This window comes from Theropithecus gelada, chromosome 6, assembly GCF_003255815.1.
Source record: "Theropithecus gelada isolate Dixy chromosome 6, Tgel_1.0, whole genome shotgun sequence".
Taxonomy (NCBI): Eukaryota; Metazoa; Chordata; class Mammalia; order Primates; family Cercopithecidae; genus Theropithecus; species Theropithecus gelada.
In genome coordinates this window covers 9,230,708-9,249,744 of record NC_037673.1, presented here as the reverse complement: position 1 = coordinate 9,249,744, position 19,037 = coordinate 9,230,708, and the positions used below count along the sequence as shown (strand labels likewise).

The 19,037-nt window shown below is 41.3% G+C and overlaps 1 protein-coding gene and 1 long non-coding RNA gene across 2 annotated transcripts in view; one reads left to right on the top strand and one right to left on the bottom strand.

Annotated features, from left to right (window-relative positions):
* Nucleotides 1-19,037, top strand: part of SEMA5A (semaphorin 5A) — a 517,335-nt gene that overhangs the window by 23,290 nt on the left and 475,008 nt on the right. The window lies entirely within an intron of this gene.
* LOC112626217 lies at nucleotides 6,356-15,563 on the bottom strand. Its single transcript, XR_003119841.1, has 3 exons — nucleotides 15,486-15,563; nucleotides 14,537-14,622; nucleotides 6,356-7,866 (listed from the first exon to the last, which is right to left on the bottom strand). It is a non-coding gene; the product is annotated as an uncharacterized LOC112626217 (long non-coding RNA).

Sequence of the window (19,037 nt, the reverse complement as noted above, 5' to 3'; positions counted from 1 at the left end):
CAAAGGGAGAAGCACTACACTTTTCAACAACCAGATTTCGTGAGAACTCCATCACAACACAGCACTAGGGAGATGATGCTAAACCATTAGAAACCACCCCCATGATCCAATCACCTCCTACTAGGCCCCTCCTTCAACATGTGGGGATTATAACTTGACATGAGATTTGGGTGGGGACACAGAGCCTAAACCCTATTAGACCTTATCTTAATTTAACTCTATTTACAAAAACTCTATAAAATAACAATAACACTGAGGTTCTAAGTGGACATGAACTTTTAGGGAACAGATAGACACTAATTGACCCTGTACACCATCTGTAAGGGAGCAGAGCACAGAGGCTGACCTGGAGGTGGCACCTTGTTGACAGAGCTGTTTTCTGCTCCTGGGGATCGTCACAACTTATTTGAATTGGACCTTGTCCAGAGAGTTAAGTTTTTGAGTGCTTTTAAGAACTTGCTGATTTTTGTGTGCCTGTGTGCCTCCTCCTCCAGACCAACTGTTGACAAAGAGAGTTCACCCAGGAGGGTGATTATTTTGCCATGATTGATGACTCACTGCTGAGACTCTGAGTCATGTCACTTTCCCTTTGTCCCTCGTTAGAGATTTGTATGGCAATTGAGAGACACTTAGAATATGTTTAATTGTTCGGCTTTTAAAAATTTTTGTGAACAATTTTATACAATATGGAGTGGTTGCAATTCTAGCTAAGATATGAGACATCCCAGGAAGGATTTTCACTTGAAATATTTACAATTCCTGCATTTTTATGGGATTCATGAACCTAATTAAGATTATCATTTTAGATACTGAAACCACCCCTTCAAGGAGAGACCAGGAGCTTACATCTCTAACAGGGCTGTGATAAGATAAGGCTCTGGAAAAGGAGGCAACGATGCACACATTCCGCCATTGCCCAGGTGCTGTGTTCTGCTGGAATCCAGTTGTTCTCTGCAGACCCAAATTTGGCAATTATTGCAGTTCTCTTGTGTATGTTTCATTTGTTGATTTCATTTTCCTCTTGACTGGATGAGTTGCTTCCCATTTTACATAAATAAGGAACAGATTTCTTCAGCTGATATTAGGTTTTAAACACTCTTATTAGCTGTGTACATGAAATCACCTTTGTCACTTACTACTTGTTTTATCTTGTTAGAAAAAGAGACCACAGATACTCAAAATATGCATGTGCATCGTCATTTAGAAAAGTAAAAATGGCCCCAGAGAAATGGTTTAAATAACGTTATGAAGAGCTATGAGAAGGGAAGCCGTGTCCCTCTCAGTGCATAAAAGGCTGTGTGCATTCAATTTCAGTTGAGGACCAGTTCTCTCATGAACTGAAATGTTCCAAGTCAACAGGAGATGCAGAATCATATTTGTCATTGGAGACCAAATTTGGGAAATTTCAACTTCCTTTAAATATTATTAGTTCCATAGTTATGGTGGACCTCAAAGGTTTGGTTTAGCTTTCCAGGTTAAAATCATTCATTTTGGAGGGCATGGAGTTAAACACATTCAGGCGAGTGAGGAGACATACTCTTTACCTCCTTTTTTTTTTTTTTTTTTGAGATGGAGTTTTGCTTTTGTTGCCCAGGTTGGAGTGCAATGGCACAATGGCGCAATCTCAGCTCACTGCAACCTCCGCCTCCCAAGCGATTCTACTGCCTCAGCCTCCTGAGTAGCTGAGATTAGAGGCATACAGCACCATACCCAGCAAATGTTTGTATTTTTAGTAGAGATGAGGTTTCACCATGTTGGCCAGGCTGTTCTCAAACTCCTGACCTCAGGTGACCCGCCCATCTTGGCCTCCCAAAGTGCTGGGATTACACATGTGAGCCACCATTCCCCTCCTACCTCTCCTTTTATTTGCAATTGTGCCCTTTGTCTCTCCCTCATTTTCTCTGTCTCGTATATGCAGGCTGACTGCTTCCAAGGTATGATATTTTTTATTACATTAGTCTGATCTTGCCTTTCTACATGGAAGTTGCCACCATCCTTTCTTGAGTCATCTGTGGGTGTCACCATGGTGTCAGGCTGTGGAGGTAACAGAGGAAGGAAGAAGAAAGGGCTGCTAAGTTCAATCCATGCAGGCGAAGGCTATTCAACATGGAGGCTGTCTGAGACCCCGTTCTGGAGCCCAGGATGGTCTTGGACCTCAGAAAATAGGTGGAGCCTCTCAGTGGCTCCCTGGACCCCTAAAGACAGGGAGGAAGGATCCTGAGGACAGGTGTGACAGACAGCCTGAACTGAGCAGGTACTGTCCCCTCTACCCCTCCTCCCTGGAAGGTGTCTGGGCCACATCCTTGGAGTCAGATCGGGCACTGGTGAAGGGAGGCTCAGAACACGGCTGCAGGGAGAGCATGCTTTATTAGAAAAGCTCTTTCTTGGCCGGGCGCGGTGGCTCAAGCCTGTAATCCCAGCACTTTGGGAGGCCGAGACGGGCGGATCACGAGGTCAGGCGATCGAGACCATCCTGGCTAACACAATGAAACCCCGTCTCTACTAAAAGATACAAAAAACTAGCCGGGCGTGGTGGCGGGCGCCTGTAGTCCCAGCTACTCCGGAGGCTGAGGCAGGAGAATGGCGTGAACCCGGGAGGCGGAGCTTGCAGTGAGCCGAGATCGGGCCACTGCAATCCAGCCTGGGCGACAGAGCGAGACTCCGTCTCAAAAAAAAAAAAAAAAAAAAAAAAAAAGAAAAGCTCTTTCTGAGGACTTGAGGCACTGCTGACAGGAAAGAAGGTTTTCATTGTAGTGTGTGGCCCTGGAAGAAATAGCTGGGACCAATAGGGAAAAAATAATTATTCAGAGCTTCAAATAAATGGAATGGCCAGCTGTGAGGGCTCCAGTAGATTTCATAAACCGCTCAGCAGGAGTAGACCAAGCAGTGTTAAATCCTGACTCATTTACCTGTCCAGTTGTTTCACATCCACCTTTTTCGTTTGTTGCCGTTTTTATTCTAGAATCGTTATTTCTAGACAGAGAACATTTGAATCTTTTTTTTTTTTTTAACAAGATAAACTTTTAAAGACATTTTATTTTATTTTTATTTTTTATTTTTTAAAGACAGTATCTCACTCTGTTGCGCAGGCTGGAATGCAGTGGTGTGATCTCCGCTCACTGCAACCTCCACCTCCTGGGTTCAAGTGATTCTCCTGCCTCAGCCTCCTGAGCAGCTGGGGTTACAGGCAGCGTGCACCACCACGCCTGGCTAATTTTTGTATTTTTAGTAGAGACGGGGTTTCGCCATGTTGGCCAGGCTGATCTCGAACTCCTGACCTCAAGCGATCTGCCTGCTTCAGCCTCCCAGAGTGCTGGGATTACAGGCATGAGCCACCAGGCCTGGCCTAAAAACCTTCCAGGGTAGTCTTAGATGCACAGAAAAGTTGCAAAGTCAGTTTGCAGAGTTCCTATGCACTCTGTGCCCAGGTTCTCCTATTGCTAACGCCATTGGCCACAGCTAATGCACGACACTGATGCATCATTACTCACTGAAGGCCGCACTCTATTCTAACTTGCTCACTTTTTCCCTATGTCCATTGTTTGCACCAGGATCCTGTGCAGGACCTTCCATTGCATTTAGCTGTCCTGTCTCCTTAGGCTTCTCTTGACTGTGACAGTTTCTCAGACTTTCCTTGTTTTGGATGACCTTGACGGTTTTCAGGAGGACTGATCAGGTAGTTTGTCAAATGTCCTTAGTTTGGCTGTGTCTGAGATTTTTCTCATGACTTGCCTGGAGCTAGGATTTTCTGGAGGGAAACACAGAAGTGAAGCACCATCATCATGGTATCAAGGACGAGTGCTATGGACATGACTTATCAGTGATGCCGCTGACTTTGATCACCTGGCTGAGACAGTATAAAATATGTAATAACAGACCATCCCATATCTTCAGATAGGCCCAGGCGCTGGTGAGCAGTGCCTGCTCTCCCACCTCCCTGCTCTGAGCTCCCATCCTCCCCCTACCCACCCTCACCCCCCAAGCCCCTCTGTCTCTGCCCCAGTGTCCTGTCCTTCAAGAGGCTCACATTCCCCTCACTCATGTCAGCGACTCCCTCCCTGCCTTATTCCTGCCACCCCGTTCCTCTGTTCTCTTCTCCAGCATCCTCCATAGGTTTACTCATGTATTTGGTGGTTTACCTCCTCCCGTGGAGTGCGGACCCCATGAGGGTGGAGATTCTGCTTCCTTCACTATATGTCCAGTCCTCACAACAGTGCCTGGCCTGGAGTAGGTGCTCAGGAAATGCTGGACGGATGAATGATTTGTAGGAGGAAAGGTCACAGCACTTAGAGAATGGTTCTGTACCTCTGAGGTTACAATTTGGGGGTGGGAATGGCTGTTGCTAGGCCAGGTGAGGGGCCTTCCTGAGGTGCCATGGCTGGAAACCATCTCACTTGGCTCTCTTTGGCTTTTCCCACAGACTTACATTTCAAGAATTGTGGGGTTCAATGACACTCCATTTTTCACTTTGCTTTACACAGGTCTAAACTTTTGGTTATTGCATGTGTTGTGACAAAGTTTCAGAAGCACACTGTCTAGGAGTATTAAAATAGTTTTCAATCAGGGAAATGCGTCAGAGTTCATTGAAAACATACCATTACAGCAAAAGGAAAAAGGAAGGCTGACGATGTAAGAGAAAGGACTGGACCGCGATCCAATGTACAGACTTGAAAGGGCAGGCTGGGTTGGTCTGAGCTGGGTTTCAGCGCGGTTTTGGCCCAGCCTGGTTTTAGCACTTAATTGTGTGGATTTTGTAATACTTCGTAGTGATGGTTTTCTAGTTCTTGGCTTCAGCACATGCATGGTGACGGGAAACGTATCTAAGGAATTTAGACATGGAGGGCTCTGTGGCAAGCTGTAAAAGACTTCCTTCAGCCTTAATTACGTGGCCAGAGAAAATAAATGAGCAAATTAGAGAATTAGCACCAAATTAAAACGAAGCTGGAATGGACACAGCAGCTAGTTCAGATTGTTTTTGCATTTTGGCGATAAAAAGATTTTTCTTGCTTGCCAACCCAGCATTGAACAATGGCAAGTTTAGGGACATACTTCACTGTTAATGCCATCTGAAGAAAACAGTATTAAACTTAAGATTTTTTTTTTTTAATTTGGTCAATCCATCAGCAATGTGTTATGAGTGCCAACATTTAATTGGGGAAAAAGATTTTAGAATTCTTTTTTAGGTTTTAGTTGAAAGTGGGATACTCACTTACAAAAAGTCACAACTAGGATGGCTCTGCAAATGATATTGGCATTTATTTCCACACTCCCTCAGTGTACAATAACAGAGTGATGCTTAGCAGCTCTGTGTTTTACAGAGAAAGGAAGAAAACCCAACACAAACACACAAAATGAGACAGAAACTCACATAAATATGCTGGGAAGAGTGGAGCTCAAAATTATATTTATGGCTTTATAATATGCCATAGTTATTAACCCTGATAGTGGTAATTCAGGTAGCAGGTATCCCCAAATGAGTCTTTGCTTATCAAGCTTAAAAAAATATTTTCTGCTCTTGCATGGAATGAAAAAAAATAGGTGAAAGATAAACATGTCATTCTGGGCTATAAAAGTATCACTGAGATTCATATTTTTAAGGAAGTTCTTTACTCCCTTCTATTGTGAGTCGGCATCTCCTCTGTTTTTTAAAATAAAGCGGTCATTTTCTCCTTATGGGGTTCCATTAAGATTAAGCAGTGCACAAGCTCATCTGAAAAGGAAGTAACATTTGATCTGAAAGTGGGGGAAGGATACAGCAACATCAAACAGATAAATGGGAGAACACACAGAGAAGTTGCTTATGGCAGTGGAATTGGATGGAAATTTCTGGGCAGTGAGTAGGTTGGCATCACTGGGTGAAGTTTCCCTGCTTTATTTTCTCCCCATAAATAATGTGTACATTTATATCAACCTTTAAATGGGATATCCAGAGGACCAACTTAGTAAACAGATAATTTTTGGAATTTTTGAGATCAGTCATTCAGCTTCCTTAGGTGTAAATTAAGTATTTTCGACAATACATGCATTTCTTAAATCTCTAAAATTGGTGATAGGCCACCTACTGACCTTCCGAAGTTAATTTACTGCCAAAAGAATATGCCTTTTACCTGAGGAATTAGCTGGCTCAGCTAAGGGCCCGTTTTATCATCAGGATACATAAAATGGTAGATTTAAATGGAGTCACAGCTAAATAACCCATTTGTAAAACCATAATTTAACAATTCCATAGCAAATCAAACAATTTATGATGGTGCCTGAGCAAAGCACTCACATTATGTCTTCTGCAGATCCAACTCTTCCTGGGGAAGGTTTCGGTGGATTTTTTCATAGTTGTTTTTTCTTTTCTTTTTTTTTTGTGTGGGTGAAATAGAGTTGTTCTGCTCTTTGTGAATTGCAAGTCATTTTCAACGTTTTTGTCTGGTTTCCATAGTTACTACTTACGCTTTTGGAAGAGAAAGCAAATGTTTTTTTTAATGTGATGAGGCAAATCACTGCTTCTGTTGGCCTTTTTCACCTGTTGCTACCATAAACCGTGACCAGAAGGGAGAACAATCCTCTGTTAGTTTTCTGTGTTTTTTCTTTCTGTCTAAATCTGGAAATTGAGTCACTATGATTACAAGAAAGCAGATTGGAGGGAGTCGGCTCATTGGTACGGCGCAGCCCTTAGATGCTTTTGTGACATTATTTTCTTCATAACCAGCTAGGAAAATAATCTTTATAAACTTTATAGGTTTAATGATGCACAAAAACTGATCATTTTGCAGATTAATTACATTAAAACCCTTCTGTTAGTCAAGGGATTCTAAATCATCACTAGCTTCATTAATTATTAAATTAATTTTAGTCAATTATTTGAAAAAGTGAACTACAACAGGTAACTTTTTTGATCTTGTTTGCACTCTTGGTGTTTATTTCACTGATTCTCCAACCTAAAGGCACAGAGGACCTGGGGATTCTGTGGAAATTCAGATCCTAGTACAGGGGTGCTGGGGTGGAACCTGAGAGTCTGCATTTCTGTTTCCAGATGATACTGATGCCATGAGTTCTAGGACCCCATTTAGAGAAGTGAGTATTGATGCCACACACACTTTCAGAGCAACTGAAATCCTTGGAGTCAATTCCCTTTTCCTTCTGCATAGGTATTTACTGAACAGGCCACACGAAATTTAAACTTAATTTATGGTTCTTTATTTAGAAACAATGTGGCATTCCCCATAGGCTTCACAGAATTGGTTTCTCTGTTGGGGTTTTGGTAGTTCAATAGTGGCCACAAGGTGGGCTTGCTCCCACCCACTCCAGACTGGACACGTTTTATTTTGAAAAGAACAGATTGTACTTCCTTGACATGGATGTGCCTGTGTTAATGTCACTGAGAAGAATGTAAACACCCAGGGATTGGTATGATAGCCATGAAGTGCACTGTGTTCACACTGACAACCTTCTGTACTTTTGAAGAAGCCCATGTGAGAATACCAGGATTTGGTAGAATGCAGAGATCCTTTGCAGCTCTGTGGTCTTATTTTGGCACCATTGGGATAGGATGTAAATAATGGGCGAGTTATTTAACTAAGAATGACCATGGATCCCTGGTTCCTAAATGCCTCTCAGTGCTTCCCCTGTGTCCCAGAAGATGCTGCCCCCGTGTGGCTCCAGGATGGCCCATGGTCACTACTTTTTTGACTTAAGTCTTCCAGTTGCACGGGGAGGGGAGCCAGGCTTCTTGCACACAGAGGCAGTTTGATACTCTTCCCTCTTCTGGGGTTCCAAGATGCTCTGATGAAGCAACGTCTTAGGGAATGGCTCACTCCTTGAAAATGGTTGACCCCTTTCTTCACACAAACCATCATCTCTCTTCACACTGGTTCCCTTGGGTGGGATGACAAAGGATTCTCTTGTTCATACTAAAGTGAATATACGTTTCTAAGTTTTAAAAATGTGTCCAGTGGTCACTATAACCTGCACAGCTGAGTATATGGGTAGCTCAGTGGGAGAGAGCGTGGAAATGGTAAAGAAGAGAAATCTCTTTTTCTAGATATTCTAAGTGCTGCTTCCAACGGTGCTGCGAAATCCCTGCCATGTGTAGGTTCCCAGTTCTCCATGTGATGGGCAAAACTCCCGCTCTTCATGGGTGGCAGGTGTGCGTGTGGTGTGTATGGTGTGTGTGGTGTGTGTGGTGTATGTGTGGTGTGTGTATGGTGTGTGCGGTGTGTGCGGTGTGTGTGCGGTGTGTGTGTGGTGTGTGTGGTGTGTGTGGTGTGTGTGGTGTGCGTGTGGTGTGTGTGGTGTGCGTGTGGTGTGCGTGGTGTGTGTGGTGTGTGTGGTGTGCGTGTGGTGTGTGTGTGGTGTGTATGGTGTGCATGTGGTGTATGTGGTGTGTGTGGTGTGTGTGTGGTGTGTATGGTGTGTGTAGTGTGCGTGTGGTGTGCATGGTGTGTATGGTGTGTGTGGTGTGCCTGTGGTGTGCGTGTGGTGTGTGTGTGGTGTGTATGGTGTGTGTGGTGTGCGTGTGGTGTGCGTGTGGTGTGCGTGTGGTGTATGTGGTGTGTGTGGTGTGTGTGTGGTATGTGTGTGGTGTGTGTGGTGTGTGTGTGGTGTGTATGGTGTGTGTGGTGTGTGTGTGTGTAATGTGTGTGTACGGTGTGTGTGCGGTGTGTGTGTGGTATGTGTGTGATGTGTGTGGTGTGTGTGTGGTGTGTGTGTATGTATGTGTTGCATGGTGTTTGCGTATCTGTGTCTGGTGTATACGTGTGCAGCAGTATGTGTGTCATGTGAGTGTGTCTGTGTATATGTGTGTGCATGTCTGCACACCTCTGTAAAGGCAGGGTTCACACTGGACTCAGCAGTGCCTTGCACAGTGCTTTATATACCGTAGGTGTTCCGTAAATTTGTTCAATTAAATTGAATTAAACACATGGTACCTGGGCTATGTTTGGTTCAATGAAAAGAGATTGTTTTTGTACCGATTTCACAAATGTCAAATAACTATATTCAGAGGTGAGAAAATGATTTAATAAAAGTGTCCCTGTCCCACTTTCACTTATGAGGTGCCACATGGGTGGCAGTTGATGGAGAAGTGAGCTGTCCTATGGGTCTCCACCTTGGCCCCAGGGAACACAGCTGGGTTCTTAGCATACTATTTTTTGGGGAGGTTAAGAAATTAAAATCCCATGATTAAGTGAATTTCAGATTTCATACTGACATTAAGCTGTTTTCTTCTTCATCTCTTTCTTATCAGTTGCTCTTAAGGAGCTGGATCTGACATGTAGCAGCACCTTCCTGACAGCTGCTATTCCTGGGGACTATCAGGTTAGCCGCATTACCCTTTGGACTGGCCGGGGTGTGACAGAACATATCTGTCGTTTGTTAGCAGCTGCAAGCTCTTCTGTTTGTGTCATTCTTAGGGGGGCTAAAATTAATTGGGAACATTGCACGCTCTCCCAAGTTCTTTGCCAAGTCCTCTATTGCCATAACCATATTATACATGCATTTTTCACACTTATTTCAAGGTTCTCAATGAAAATTTCTTAATGTCAAATTAAGCTGCCCTATATTAACTTTTAAAGGTGTTTCTAAGGTTCAGTTGCATGACGAACTAGAGATGGTCTCTGCCTTCAGATGGTTGGACTTAGAGTTTTTGACTTCATGATGGTGCTAACATGATATACATTCAGTAGGAGCTGTACTTTAAATTTTGAATTTTGATCTTCTCTCAGGCTAGTGATATATGGTGGACACTCTCTTACCATGCTGGGCAGTGGCCATCAGTCACAGCTCCGTCAGCCACTTGATCACAAGGGTAAACGACCAATCCTCTACAGTGGACTGAGTTGCCAAATGATTTTTGCAACTGTAGGTTCCTGGGAGTGTTTTGAGCATGCTTAGAATAGGCTAGGCTAGGCTATGATGTAGTTTAGTATATTAGATGCTGTTATAAAAATACGATTTGAGTGTAGGAGAAAAACGTTCGGAAGAACATGACTTTAAACTTTTTAGTATTCTAGGTTGGCAGAATGAGACTACTGCAGGATCCCATCCCATAATTTTTTATCCGTAAGGTTAATGATGCATGGAGTTGAGGACTAAGTTTGAGTGGAATCTACACTAACCAAAACTTTTTTTTTTTTTTTAATCATACTTTAAGTTCTAGGGTACATGTACACTACGTGTAGGTTTGTTACATATGTATACATGTGCCATGTTGGTGTGCTGCACCCACTAACTCGTCATTTACATTAGGTATATCTCCTAATGCTATCCCTCCCCCCTCTCCCCTCCCCACAGTAGGACCCGGTGTGTGATGTTCCCCTTCCTGTGTCCAAGTGATCTCATTGTTCAATTCCCACCTATGAGTGAGAACATGCGATATTTGGTTTTCTGTTCTTGTGATAGTTTGCTGAGAATGCTGGTTTCCAGCTGCATCCATGTCCCTACAAAGGACATGAACTCTTCCTTTTTTATGGCTGCATAGTATTCCATCGTGTATATGTGCCACATTTTCTTAATCCAGTCTGTCACTGATGGATATTTGGGTTGATTCCAAGACTTTGCTATTGTGAATAGTGCCGCAATAAACATATGTGTACATGTGTCTTTATAGCAGCATGACTTATAATCCTTTGGGTATATCCCCAGTAATGGGATGGCTGGGTCAAATGGTATTTCTAGTTCTAGATCCTTGAGGAATCGCCACACTGTTTTCCACAATGGTTGAACTGATTTACAGTCCCGCCAACAGTGTAAATGTTCCTATTTCTCCACATCCTCTCCAGCACCTGTTGTTTCCTGATTTTTTAATGATTGCCATTCTAACTGGTGTGAGATGGTATCTCATTGTGGTTTTGATTTGCATTTCTCTGATGGCGAGTGATGATGAGCATTTTTTCATGTGTCTGTTGCTGTATGAATGTCTTCTTTTGAGAAGTATCTGTTCATATCCTTTGCCCACTTTTTGATGGGGTTGTTTGTTTTTTTCTTGTAAATTTGTTTGAGTTCTTTATAGGTTCTGGATATTAGCCCTTTGTCAGATGAGCAGATTGCAAAAATTTTCTCCCATTCTGTAGGTTGCCTGTTCACTCTGATGGTACTTTCTTTTGCTGTGCAGAAGCTCTTTAGTTTAATTAGATCCCATTTGTCAATTTTGGCTTTTGTTGCTGTTGCTTTTGGTGTTTTAGACATGAAGTCCTTGCCCATGCCTATGTCCTGAATGGTATTACCTAGGTTTTCTTCTAGGGTTTTTATGGTTTTAGGTCTAACATTTAAGTCTCTAATCCATCTTGAATTAATTTTCGTATAAGGAGTAAGGAAAGGATCCAGTTTCAGCTTTCTACTTATGGCTAGCCAATTTTCCCAGCACCATTTATTAAATAGGGAATCCTTTCCCCATTTCTTGTTTCTCTCAGGTTTGTCAAAGGTCAGATGGCTGTAGATGTGTGATATTATTTCTGAGGGCTCTGTTCTGTTCCATTGGTCTATATCTCTGTTTTGGTACCAGTACTATGCTGTTTTACTTACTGTAGCCTTGTAGTATAGTTTGAAGTCAGGTAGCGTGATGCCTCCAGTTTTGTTCTTTTGGCTTAGGATTGTCTTGGCAATGCGGGCTCTTTTTTGGTTCCATATGAAATTTAAAGCAGTTTTTTCCAATTCTGTGATGGCATTGAATGTATAAATTACCTTGGACAGTATGGCCATTTTCACAATATTGATTCTTCCTATCCATGAGCATGGTATGTTCTTCCATTTGTTTGTGTCCTCTTTAAAACTCTTTTTAAGAATGATCATTTTGAAGGAATTTTAGCAAGCATATTTTCATTTGCAAGGTGATTTTAAAGTAACAGCTGACTTTCCATATCTGTGGGTTCCATGTCTATGGATTTAGCCGCCTGTGGATCAAATATATTTGGGAAAAAAAGGATGGTTCTATCTGTACTGAACACGTACAGACTTTTTTTTCTTGTCATTATTTCCTAAGCAATACAGTATAACAGCTATTTACTTAGCATTTATATTGTATTAGGTATTGTAAGTAACCTAGAGATGATTTAAAGTACATGGGAGGATATGCATAGGTTATATGGAAATGCTGCACTATTACATATCAGGGACATGAGCATCTGTGAATTTTGGTATGGGAAAGTGTCTTGGAACCAATCCCTCAGGTATACTGAAGGATGACTGTAGTTCTAAATGATTGACATTAAGAGGTTAACCTCTGCTGCTGCGGAGGGTGTGATAGTGATCTCCAAAGATGTCCCTGTCCTAATCCCTGGAAGTTAAGAATGTTACCTGACATGGCAAAATGAATGATGCAGATGTGATTAAGTTATGGGTCTTGTGGTGAGAGATTATTCTGCATTATCCATGTGGGTCTTAAATGTAATCATGAGGGTCCTTATAAGAGGGGGCAGAGGAAGATTTGCTGCAGATAGAGAGGAGAAGGTGATGTGAAGATGGAGCAGAGAGAGAACTGGAGATGCCTTGCTGCTGGCCTTGTAGATGGAAGGGAAGCACTAGCCCAGGGAGGCAAGCAGCTCTAGAAGCTGGAAGAGGCAAGGAAGGAAATAGATTCCCCTCTAGAGCCTCCAGAGAGAGCAGGGACTCGCTGAGGTCTTGGTTTTGTCCCAATGAAACCCATTTTAGATTTCTTACCTCCAGAAATGCAAGAGAATAAATATGAGTTGTTTTAAGGCACCAAGTTTATGGGAATTTGTTACAGTGGTAATTCGTTACATAGGAAACTAATGTTCCACTCCACTATCTCACTAGTGAGCTTTTGGCCTAAGAGTATTGAGTTTAAAAACATAAAATTAATGTTTAAATGTATAATGAGCCTGTATGAAGCTATAATAGCTATAGTAATTCAAATAAGGGGAGAATTAAAATGTAAAAATATTCTGAAGTCGACTCTGGGGCATAGATTGTTAGGAAAAGCTTCAGAAGTAGATGGAATCAGAGAATCTTTAGTTTCTTTGCATTTTAAGACACAGCTCTGTGTTGTGCCATCTGTTTTGTGTGAGGAGTTGCTGCCGCCACAATATCATACAATCACTGGTTGTAAATTTGGTTGAAGACATTATGAGCTCTTTCTTCCCAACCTTTCCTCTCTTTTCCCTCCATCTTCCCCTAAACACAAACATGTGTTCCAAGTGGCTGAAGTTTTCTGAAGAACCACTCTATACGCTGTGCACATTTTTCATTTAATGCAAACTTCTAAGACATCCTGAAAAGAAAAAGTGGTTTTCCTTTTAAAGAAATTTGATGGAATCTAGAGGATTTGATGCCTTTTTGGGTGAAATCCAGTGATAGGATTCTCTGCTAGATTATTACTTTTTCACTCTGTAGATAGTAAAGTTTTCTGGTTTAATACTATTATTGGAATGAATTATTAATGTCCCTGAATTTACCAAGACACACATTTAATTCATGTGACTGTGTGATTCTTTTTAAAACATATATCTTGAGATGGAATATTTATTTTCTTGAAAAATTTTAGTAGGAAAATTCACATCAGCATGTTATATTTACTCTAGTCCTCAGCTAGTGTATATATATTTGCATCTCATTTTAGCGAAATAAGGCAGAGCATTTTTTGCAACTTGGATTTGGTTTCCTTTTATTCTTCATTTTCATTAATGCATTCCTTGCTTTGGCACAGAACTCTGTTTGGTTTGCAACACTCTAGGAAAAATGCTTAATTACTGAAAAACTTCGAAATTCAGGAAGAACATGCAGGGGAGTGTATTTGTTCAGGTCACGTTTATGTGACTTTCAAAAACAGATAAAAATAATCTGTAGCTAAACCAAATTGATGCTTTCATTGAAAGGATTTTGTTGTCAGTGGGACAGAAAGAAATGGTGTCTAAGGCTTCCTTTAATTTAAAATGCCTTAAAAGGAAAAGCAGGATGCATAACAGAGCCTCTGCTGGCATGGGATCAGGCTCTTATTGAGATCTTTCCAGAATACTCGACACCGTGCAGCAGAATTGAACATTAATGTTGACTTTTAAAACCACTCCATGTGCATTGAGAGACTGCTCAGTTACTATGAACATCTGATCTTAAAAAAAGAATAAAAAAAGATAGAAAGGAAAATAACACTGGATTATGAGTTAGAAGATCAGAATTTCAGCTTTCGGATTCACCACTTCCTACCCACATCACTTTAGACAAGTCCCTACTATGCACTGAGATCCGGCTGCTTCATTTGAAAAGCAATGATATCTACTTTGCTTCCCATTCGGAGGGCTTAGAAGGCTCTAAGGGTTAGGTGTATGGAAACACGTAGTAAAATATGATGTTATATATAATAAAAAGGAAATGCAAAATTATGAAGTTATTTTGATTGTTGCTAAAGTCATACAAAAGTAGATGTTTAGCACGCTTTTTTATGTATGGATGAGGTTGAGAATAATCAATTCTGCTCTTACGCTTTGAGACAAGGGAGGTGGAGCTGGGGCTATGTCAGCTCCTCTCATTTCTAGAAGCCACAATTTTGACTTCCTTTAACGTTCGTTGCCAGGAGCATAAGACTGATGAATACTTCTCTGCCTTCATTCATCCCCAAACCGTGAAGGATATTTCCAAGACTTTTCTTCTTTTGTCTCTGGTCAAAAGAGAACAAGATGTCTGTGTAAAGAAGAAGACAAATCACATTTTGTCAGAATACTGTTGTCTGCCTTAGTGTTACATACTATTATTTATCATAACTTGCCCTCAAATTGTTTGTTTTCTAGTTGTTAACAGGAATTCAGCTTCATTATTATTTAATTTATTTTTAATCAACAAAAATTATATATATTTATAGTGTTCAACATGCTGTTTTGATATACGTACATCTTGTGGAATGATTAAATCCAGCTAATTAACATATGTATTGCATTATTTACTTACCTTTCTTGTGTGTGGTGAGATCATTTAAAACCTACTCTTTTTTTTTTTTTTTTTTTTTTTTTTGAGACAGAGTCTTGCTCTGTCGCCCAGGCTGGAGTGCAGTGGCGCGATCTCGGCTCACTGCAAGCTCCACCTCCTGGGTTCACACCATTCTCCTGCCTCAGCCTCCCGACCAGCTGGGATTACAGGCAGCTGTCACCACACCCGGCTAATTTTTTGTATTTTTAGTAGAGACGGGGTTTCACCATGTTAGCCAGGATGATCTCGATCTCCTGACCTTGTGATCTGCCTGCCTCAGCCTCCCAAAGAAAACCTACTTTTAACACAATTTTAAAGTATACAATAAGTTGTTAGTGTAGTCACCATGTGGTAGAATGTTAACTTTGTTTCTAGATTATATCTGGGGCACAGGTTTTGCACAAATCAGACTATAATATTTCAAGTTAGAGAGGTCTTCTGAGAGAGCTAAGTGGTCTCAGTTTCTTTAATCAAGACTGCTGTCTCCAGGATATCAGAGACTTTTCCTTGGGTTCTGAGTAGCATGAAATGATACTGCCCAAATAATTACCATTTGAGATAGTTTTCACTATTGGAATTACCTTCTGAATTAGCCAGATGCAAACATTAGGCTCTGTTGTAAAAAGAATATATCTCTTTAACTTAAGGGAGTATAAACTGGGAACAGGATATATTCCAATTCTGTATCAAAATGAGCAACAGAGATAAGAGGAACATTATATTATGACATCACAAAACCTTTTGTATGTGATGTGCATTTGACAAGCTGTAGAAGGACTGTGTAGCACTGTTGTAAATATACCTATAAAATTCATCACTCCAAGAGTTAAAGAATATATCATAATGATTCATTGTAAATGATTTCCATAAGGGTTTGGATGAGTATATGAATTAAAGAACCATTAATGACTACTGGAAAATTCAGAAAATTTCTGTTACACTAGATATCAGGAAACTCACGGCCACAGATGCAGACGAAAATTTGAATGGCCTAAGACAACAATGACTTCTCAGGTATCTTCTGGAATTGGCATGGCAGGCCGAATAGACTATGATTCAGTTGGTGACAATTTGTATGTCTAATAGTTGTCACCAAAAATATGCTCCAAACTTGTTTAACTCAGTTCCTTGAATTATCTGAAATTATATTTTAAAACATTTCTCTACTGAGAAATTACAAAGATAGCCTTAGGTTGAAATTCTAATTGGGAGGTAAATGAAGGGAATTGTGATATATACCAATACATGCAAAATTTTCTAAATTTGCTTTAACTCGGGAGAAGGATTAGAAATGTAATATGTTTTAAGAAAATGCAATTTTATTTGTTTCAACTATTAGCTGTAAATGGAATAAGGCTGACAAATAGTTCCTTAAAGGAACTTACATAGGTCCTCAAAAAGTTTGATATAACCCATTTATGAAATTCCTTTGCAACTAAAAGTGCAATGTAAAATATCTTTTACAATGCTATGTAAAAGAGTTCTTACAAAGAACTTGAAAAGCCAAGTTTCCAAAATGTATTATTTACTTCCCAATAGTTTGTGCTTACCAATCTAGAAATAAATAGCATCTATGAATTACATGAAGTTACCATTTGTATGTCAAAATCTGTCAAATACTGGAGATTTTAATGTGTTCAAATACACACTCATTCTCCCAATAAAGCAATAAACATTTGCTATATTATCACTGTCTAACACAGTGCTTGGTGTGCTGTGAATCCTCACTGACCCTTTGTAGAAGGAATGAATGAGGTCGTAAATGAGCAGAAGATTGAATGAGTGAATAGGTGAGACTTCTGGGCTGGGCGTTGAGCCAGATGCCATGGGAGTTAAAATGGCATGGCTTTCAATCTTAAGGCTGTTTCTTTTAATGTTCTTTCCAGATTCCCCGAAATTAATTTTTCCACCATCGTGGCCCCTTGGAGGTCGCCTCACCAGAGAGTCCGCCCCTAGACATTCTATCCCCATGTAAAATCCATTGCTTTTTCCTCTGCATTTAGTTCCTTTCTCCCTCCTATCACTCGAAATAATATTCTTTCTAGTTTATATATTTTTTGTTTTCTGTCTTCTCCAGTAAGGTGCATGATTAGAGGCACCTTGTCTTGTTCAGTAATGTCTCCGCACTTCCTAGAAGAGGGGGTGGCCTATGATAGGTTCTCAATACATGTTTCTTGAATTAATGAATAAGTGGTTTGGAAAAACTATCTAGTGAGAGCAGAGGATTTGCCAATGGTCTAACTCAGAAACTACACTTTAAGATGAAATTCTGAGACTTCTTACAGAGTTTAGAGTATTACAATGATAAACTTTGGGTACATATGGATAGTCTAATACCATGGTATTGCAGGGGCTCTGAGGCTGTAGAACCAATATCCACTCATTCAGTAATTTTATGTTGGGGCCGGGCATGGTGGCTCACACATGTAATTCCAGCACTTTGGGAGGCCGAGGCGGGTGGATCACCTGAGGTCAGGGGTTCGAGACCAGCCTGACCAATATGATGAAAACCCATCTCTACTAAAAATATAAAAATTAGCCTGGTGTGGTGGCATGCACCTGTAATCCCAGTTACTCGGGAGGCTGAGACAGGTGAATCACTTGAACCCAGGAGGCGGAGGTTGCAGTGAGCCGAGATCATGCCATTGCCCTCCAGCCTGGGCAACAAGAGCGAAACTCTGTCTCAAAATAATGATAATAATAATAATAATAATAATAATAATAATAATAATTTTATGTTGGATGCCTACTAAGTGTCAGGCAATAGGTACTTAGCAGACCATAGAAGAAATGTAAAAGTGAACTTTCCAAGTTCTTCCTCTCATCCTGTTCCTCCTTTCTTCAGCTCCTATGGTCACCTGCCTTCCCCTTGTAGCGATACTGTCCTGGTGAGTCGTAGAAGGCACCACCTTGTACCCACCCATTCCCTCTGCTTGGCCAGAATTGCTCAGTGCTTGCAGATTATATAACCTCCCTTCTCTTTTTGAGGCATTGATTTATCATGCCTGCCATTTTCACTGTTGAATCCACAGAGCTCTGATAAGCATCCTTGGGGTTACCTCATTGTAAATTTGTCCCTAGTTGTAGATTCACTTTTTCTTCATCCTATGTTTTTAAGCATTTACTCTGTAATAGGTACTGAGAATACAGTGATGGAGAAGACAAACATGGCCGTGAAACCTGTCAGAACTTCCCTCATGCCAAAGAAGATGGGTAGTTGCGAAGTCACTGCAGTGAATTGGCAGGAGGGCTGTGGAAGGGAAAATAGAGGAGGATCTGGAGCACAGAGCAAGGCAGTGGTAAGCAGGGGACTTCAAGGAAGACCTTACAAAGGAGGACCATTCTCTGGACACCCGCAGAAGTGAGAAGGCCTAAGTGGACAGAGGGAAAGGCTATTCCAGGCAGAGGGAGCTGCATGTTAAAAGGAGTGTGGCTTAAGAAAGTTTGCAGCAGCCGAAGGACTGAAATGCTGTATCTGTCCATTCCACAGTCACTGGCATGCATTGATGGGAATTTTACAAACTACCCCTTCTGCAGCGTGGAGAATGGATTGTAGCAAGGAGCGATCAGATGCAAGGAGACCACTTCAATTGTGACATTTAGAGTGGTGATAGGGGAGTGGGAGGGAATAGGTCCACTTAACAGATATTTAGGAGGCTCAATGTACAGGATTTCGTGACTACTGGATGTGGGGGTGGCGGAGGCTTCATGAGGAAGAGGGAGATGATATTCCCTGGTGTCTTGCTCAATCCATGGAACAGGTGCTCTAGTGATCAAAATGAGAAACAGTGGAGAAAAGTGTATGCTCTGGTTGTTTGTGGAATGCAGGGTGATAAAGCTTTGTATCTTCAGACTCAACCTACTCACAGTGACTCATCTTTCCCTGGTTGCTAGGATTCTATGATCACGTTCTGGAAAAGCTTCCCCAAGGCATCTTTCTGAAGTTTTACCTTGTGCTAGAAGAGCAGCCTTCCACGGTGGGCACCTCTAGGGTAGAGCACAAGTTCTGCCTGGGTCACCATTCAGCATTTGCAGGTGCCTGTTTCCTTCTCTCTTACACTGACTGAGACTTTATCTCAAAGACTTTACAGGAGATTGCATCAAACACGGAAGCCAAGAAATAAGGAAAGACC